The sequence below is a fragment of the Malania oleifera genome, unplaced genomic scaffold, assembly GCF_029873635.1.
Source record: "Malania oleifera isolate guangnan ecotype guangnan unplaced genomic scaffold, ASM2987363v1 ctg298, whole genome shotgun sequence".
Taxonomy (NCBI): domain Eukaryota; kingdom Viridiplantae; phylum Streptophyta; class Magnoliopsida; order Santalales; family Ximeniaceae; genus Malania; species Malania oleifera.
The window spans coordinates 12,452-20,000 of NW_026651852.1; positions in this window are offsets into that span (position 1 = coordinate 12,452).

Genomic DNA, 7,549 nt, shown 5'->3' on the forward strand with positions numbered 1-7,549 from the left:
CAAAATGCTAAACCCTAATCCCCAAATCCAAAACACTAAACCATAACCCTAAACCCTAAAACCTAAACACCTAAAAGCTAAACCCTAAACCCTAATCCCTAAACACTAAACCCTAAACCCTAGCCCAATATCCAAAACCCAAATCCCTGAACCCTAAACACTAAACCCTAATCCATAAACTCTTGACCCTAAAAACACTAAACCCCAAACCCAAAACCCAAAACCCAAACCCTAACCACAAATGCTAAACCCAAAACCCAAAACCCAAAACCGTAAACCATATAACCCTAAGCCCTAAACCCTAAACCCTAAACCCAAAACCCAAAACCCAAAACCCTAAAACACGAAACCCTAAATCATAAATCAAACCCTAAACACTAAACCCTAAACGCTAAACCCTAAACCCTCAACCGTAAACCCTAAACCCAAAAACCCTAAATCCTAAACACTAAATACAAAACAGTAAACCCTAAACCGTAAACCCTAAACCCAAAACCCTAAACCCTAAACCAAAAAACCCTAAACCCTAAACCCTAAACCCTATGACCTTAAACCCTAAACCCGAGACCATAAACACTATACCCAAACCCTAAACCCTAAACCTTAATAGCCTAAACCCTAAACCCTAAACCCTAAATACTAAACACTAAACCCTAAACCATAAACCTTAAACCCTAAATCCTAAACCTTAAAACCCTAAACCCTAAACCCTAAATCGAAAACCCTAAACACTAAACCCTAAACCCTAAACCCTAAACCATAAACCCTACACCGATAACCTTAAACCCTAAACCCTAAACCCTAAACCCTGAACCACAAAACCTAAACCCTAAACCCTTAATCCTAAACCCTAAACCCTAAATACTAAACACCAAACCCTAAACCCATAACCCAAAACCCAAAACCCTAAAACCCTAAACCCAAAACCCTAAATCCAAAACCCCAAACCCTAAACACTAAACCCTAAACCCAAAACCTTAAACCCTAGACCCTAAAAACCCTAAACCCTAAACCATAAACCAAAAATGCTAAACCACAAACCCCAAACCCTAAATCCCAAACCCTAAACCCTAAACACTACCCCGTAAACCCTAAAACCCTAAACCCTAAACTAGAAACCCTAAACCCTAAAAGCCTAAGCCATAAAGCCTACACCCAGAACACAAAACCCTAAACCCTAAATACTAAACAGTAAATCGTAAACCCTAAACCCAAATCCCTAAACCCTATACCCTAAAACCCAAAACCGTAAACCTAAACCCCTAAATCCAAAACCCTAAACCCTAAAACCCGAACACCTAAAACCTAAACGCTAAACTCTAGACCCTAAACCCTAAACACTAAATCCTAAACCCCAACCCAAATCCCTAAGCCCTAAGCTTTAAACCCTAAACCCTAAACCCTAACCCTAAACCCCAAACCCAAAACCCAAAACTCTAAATCGTATACGTTAAAAACTCTAAACACTAAACCCTAAATACTAAACACTAAACCCTAAACCCATAACCCAAAACCCCAAACCCAAAACCCTAAAACCCTAAACCCTAAACCCTAAATCCAAAACCCCAAACCCTAAACACTAAACCCTAAACCCAAAACCCTAACCCAAATCCCAAAACCCTAAACCCTAAACCCTAAACCCTAGACCCTAAAAACCCTAAACCCTAAACCATAAACCAAAAATGCTAAACCACAAACCCCAAACCCTAAATCCCAAACCTTAAACCCTAAACACTACCCCGTAAACCCTAAAACCCTAAACCCTAAACTAGAAACCCTAAACCCTAAAAGCCTAAGCCATAAAGCCTACACCCAGAACACAAAACCCTAAACCCTAAATACTAAACAGTAAATTGTAAACCCTAAACCCAAATCTCTAAACCCTACACACTAAAACCTAAAACCGTAAACCTAAACCCCTAAATCCAAAACCCTAAACCCTAAACCCTAAACCCTAAAACCTGAACACCTAAAACCTAAATGCTAAACCCTAGACCCTAAACCCTAAACACTAAATCCTAAACCCCAACCCAAATCCCTAAGCCCTAAGCTTTAAACCCTAAACCCTAAACCCTAACCCTAAACCCCAACCCAAAACCCTAAACTCTAAATCGTAGACGCTAAAAACCCTAAACACTAAACCCTAAACGCAAAACCCAAAACCCTAAACCCTAAAGCCTAAAACCTAAACGCCTAAAACAAAAAACCTAAACCCTATACCCTAAACCCAAACCTCAAAACACCTAAAACCTAAACCTAAACCCTAAACCCACAACCCTAAATACTAAACACTTACCCTAAACCCTAAACCCAAAACCGTAAACCCTAAAAGCCTAAACCCTAAACCCTATAACTCAAAACCCTAAACCCTAAACCCGAGACCCTAAACACTAAACCCTAAATCCTAAACCCAAAATACTAAACACTAAACCCTAAACCCTAAGCCCTAAAACCCTAAACCCTAAACCCTAAACCCAAAACTCGAGACCCTAAACACTAAACCCAAACCCCAACCCTAAACCCTAAGACCTTATACACTAAACCCTAAATCTTAGACCCCAAACCCAAAATACTAAACTCTAAACCCTAAACCCTAAACCCTAAACTCTAAACCCTAGATGCTAAAAACCCATAACCCTAAACCCTAAACCCTAAACCCAAACCCGAAACCTTAAACTCTAAAGCCGAATCCCTAAATCCTATAGCCCTAAACCCTAAACTCCAAACCTGAAACACTAAACCCAAAACCCTAAACCCTAAACTCCAGACCCTAAAAACCCTAAACCCTAAACCCTAAACCTTAAACCCTAAATCCCAAACACTAAACCCTAAACCCTAAATACTAAACCCTAAACCCTAAACCGAAAATACTAAACACTAAACGTTACACCCTGAACCCCAAACGCTAAACCCTAAAACCCATAACCCTAAACCCTAAACCCGAGACCCTAAACACTAAACCCAAAATGGTAAGCCTTAAACCCTAATACCCAAAACCCTAAACCCTGAATCCTAAACCATCAACCCTAAATACTAAACACCAAACCTAAAACCCTAAACCCTAAGCCCTAAACCTTAAATCCTAAACCCATAACCCTAAACCAATAACCCTAAACCCAAAACCTATAACCCTAAACCCTAAACCCTAAACCCTAAACGCTAAACCAATAACCCTAAACCCTAAACCTAGAACCCTAAACCCTAAACGCTAAATACAAAACACAAAAAAATAAACCCTAAAACCCAAAATGCTAAACCCTAATCCCCAAATCTAATACACTAAACCATAAACCCTAAACCCTAAAACCTAAGCACCTAAAAGCTAAACCCTAAACCCTAAACCCTAAACCCTAGCCCTAAATGCTAAACCTTAAACCCTGAACCGTAACCCCTAAACCCTAATCCCTAAACCCTTGACCCTAAAAACACTAAACCCCAAACCCTAAACCCTAAACCCAAACCCTAACACCAAACGCTAAACCCAAAACCCAAAATCGTAAACCGTAAACCTTATAACCCTAAAGCCTAAACCCGAAACCCTAAAACCCAAAACCCTAAACTATAAATCCAAAACCCTAAACACTAAACCCTAAACGCTAAACCGTAAACCCTAAACCCAAAATCATAAAACCTAAACGCAAAACCCTAAACCCAAAACCCAAAACCCTAAATCCCAAACACTAAATACAAAACAGTAAACCCTAAACCCAAAACCCTAAAACCCTAAACCCTAAACCCTATGACCTTAGACCATAAACCCGAGACCATAAACACTATAACCAAACCCTAAACCCTAAACCCTAATAGCCTAAACCCTAAACATAAACCCTAAACCCTAAACCCTAAACCCTAAACCCTAAATACTAAACACTAAACCCTAAACCCTAAAACCCTAAACCCTAAACCCTAAATCCAAAACCCTAAACACTAAACCCTAAACCCTAAACCCTAAAAACTAAACCCTAAACCCTAAACCCTAAACCCTAAACCCTAAACCCAAAGCCCTGAACCATAAAACCTAAACCCTAAACCCTTAATCCTAAACCCTGAACCCCAAATACTAAACACTAAACCCTAAACCCATAACCCAAAACCCCAAACCCAAAACCCTAAAACCCTAAACCCTAAACCCTAAATCCAAAACCCAAAACCCTAAACACTAAACCCTAAACCCCAAACCCTAACCCAAATCCCAAAACCCTAAACCCTAAACCCAAAACCGTAGACCCTCAAAACACTACACGCTAAACCATAAACCAAAAACGCTAAACGCCAAACCCCAAACCCTAAATCCCAAACCCTAAACCCTAAAGACTAAACCCTAAACCCTAAAACCCTAAACCCTAAACCCTAAACCCTAAAACCCTAAGCCGTAAAGCCTACACCCAGAACCCAAAACCTTAAACCCTTAACCCTAAATACTAAACAGTAAATCGTAAACCCTTCACCCTAAAACCTAAAACCGAAAACCGTAAACCCAAACCCCTAAATCCAAAACCCTAAACCCTAAACCCTAAACCCTAAAAACCTCAACACCTAAAACCTAAACCCTAAACCCTAGACCCTAAACCCTAAACACTAAATCCTAAACCCCAACCCAAATCCCTAAGCCCTAAGCTCTAAACCCTAAACCTTAAACCCTAAACCCTAACCCTAAAACCCTAAACACTTTACCCTAAATCCCAAACCCTAAACACTAAACCCTAAACCATAAACCCTAAACACTAAACCCTAAAATGTAAACCCTAAAACCTAAACCCTAAACCCTAAACCCTAAATACAAAACACTATACCCAAAAACCTAAACCCTCTAACCCTATACCCTAAACCCTAAACTCGAAACCCTAAACCCTATAACCCTAAATCGTAAACCCTAAACCCGAGACCCTAAGACCCCAAACCCTAATATCGTAAACCCTAAACCCTAAATCCAAGACACTAAACCCTAAACCCTAACACAAAACCCTAAACCCTAAACCCCAAACCCTAAACCCTAAACCCTAAACCCCAAACCCAAAACCTAAACCCTAAACGCTAAATACTAAGCACTAAACCCTAAACACTAAGCCCTAAACCCTAAACCCTAAACCCTAAGCAATAAACGCAAAACCCTAAACCCTTAACCCTTAACCGTAAACCCAAAACCGAAAACCCTAAACACTAAATCCAAAATACTAAACACTTACCCTAAATCCTAAACCCAAAATCGTAAACCCTAAAAGCCTAAACCCTATAACCCTAAACCCTAACCCCTAAACCCGAGACCCTAAACACTAAACCCTAAATCCTAAACCCAAAATACTAAACACTAAACCCTAAACCCTAAACCCTAAACCCTAAGCCCTAAAACCCAAAACCCTAAACCCTATAACCCAAAACCTTAAACCCTAAACCCGAGACCCTAAACACCAAACCCAAACCCCAAACCCTAAACCCTAAAACCTTATACACTAAACCCAAAATCTTAAACCCTAAACACTAAACTCTAAACCCTAAACCCAAAACCGAAACCGAAAACCTTAAACCCTAAACTCGAATCCATAAATCCTATAGCCCTAAACCCTAAACCCTAAACCTGAAACACTAAACCCAAAACCCCAAACCCAGAAAAGCTAAACCCTAAACCCTAAACCCGAAACCCTAAACCCTATAACCCTAAACCATAAACCCTAAACCCGAGACCCAAAATCCCAAACCCTAAACCCTAAACTTTAAACCGTAAGCCCAAACCTAAAACCGTCAGCCCCAAACTTTAAACCCTAAACCCTAAACCCTAAACCCTAAACTCTAACCCCAAACCCTAAATCCAAAACCCTAAACCCTAAACCCTAAACCCTAACCCTAAACACTAAACCCGAAACCCTAAACCCTAAACCCTAGACCCTAAAAACCATAAACCCTAAACCCAAACCCTAAACCCTAATCTTGAATCCCTCAACCCTACAACCGAAAACTCAAAACCCTAAACACTAAACCCTAAATCCTAAACACTTAATCCTATACCCTAAACTCGAAACCCTAAACCCTATAACACTAAAACCTAAACCCTAAACCCTAAAACGTAAACGCTAAACCCTAAACCCTAAACCCTAACCCTAAAACCCTAAACCCTTTACCCTAAATCCCAAACCCTAAACACTAAACCCTAAACCATAAACCCTAAACACTAAACCCTAAAACGTAAACCCTAAAACCTAAACCCTAAACCCTAAACCCTAAATACAAAACACTATACCCGAAAACCTAAACCCTAAACCCTAAACCCTAAATCCAAAACCCAAAACCCTAAACACTAAACCCTAAACCCCAAACCTTAACCAAAATCCCAAAACCCTAAACCCGAAACCCAAAACCCTAGACCCTAAAAACACTACACGCTAAACCATAAACCAAAAACGCTAAACGCCAAACCCCAAACCCTAAATCCCAAACCCTAAACCCTAAAGACTAAACCCTAAACCCTAAACCCTAAACCCTAAACAGAAAATCCTAAACCCTAAACCCTAAACCCTAAAACCCTAAGCCGTAAAGCCTACACCCAGAACCCAAAACCTTAAACCCTTAACCCTAAATACTAAACAGTAAATCGTAAACCCTTCACCCTAAAACCTAAAACCGAAAACCGTAAACCCAAACCCCTAAATCCAAAACCCTAAACCCTAAACCCTAAACCCTAAAAACCTCAACACCTAAAACCTAAACCCTAACCCTAAAACCCTAAACCCTTTACCCTAAATCCCAAACCCTAAACCCTAAACCCTAAACCATAAACCCTAAACACTAAACCCTAAAACGTAAACCCTAAAACCTAACCCTAAACCCTAAACCCTAAATACAAAACACTATACCCGAAAACCTAAACCCTCTAACCCTATACCCCAAACACTAAACTCGAAACCCTAAACCCTATAACCCTAAATCGTAAACCCTAAACCCGAGACCCTAAAACCCCAAACCCTAATACCGTAAACCCTAAACCCTAAATCCAAGACACTAAACCCTAAACCCTAACACAAAACCCTAAACCCTAAACCCCAAACCCTAAACCCTAAACCCTAAACCCCAAACCCAAAACCCAAAACCCTAAACCCTAAACGCTAAATACTAAGCACTAAACCCTAAACACTAAGCCCTAAACCCTAAACCCTAAACCCTAAGCAATAAACGCAAAACCCTAAACCCTAAACCCTTAACCCTAAACCCAAAACCGAAAACCCTAAACACTAAATCCAAAATACTAAACACTTACCCTAAATCCTAAACCCAAAATCGTAAACCCGAAAAGCCTAAACCCTAAACCCTATAACCCTAAACCCTAAACCCTAAACCCGAGACCCTAAACACTAAACCCTAAATCCTAAACCCAAAATACTAAACACTAAACCCTAAACCCTAAACCCTAAGCTCTAAAACCCAAAACCCTAAACCCTATAACCCAAAACCTTAAACCCTAAACCCGAGACCCTAAACACCAAACCCAAACCCCAAACCCTAAAACCTAAAACCTTATACACTAAACCCAAAATCTTAAACCCTAAACCCAAAACAC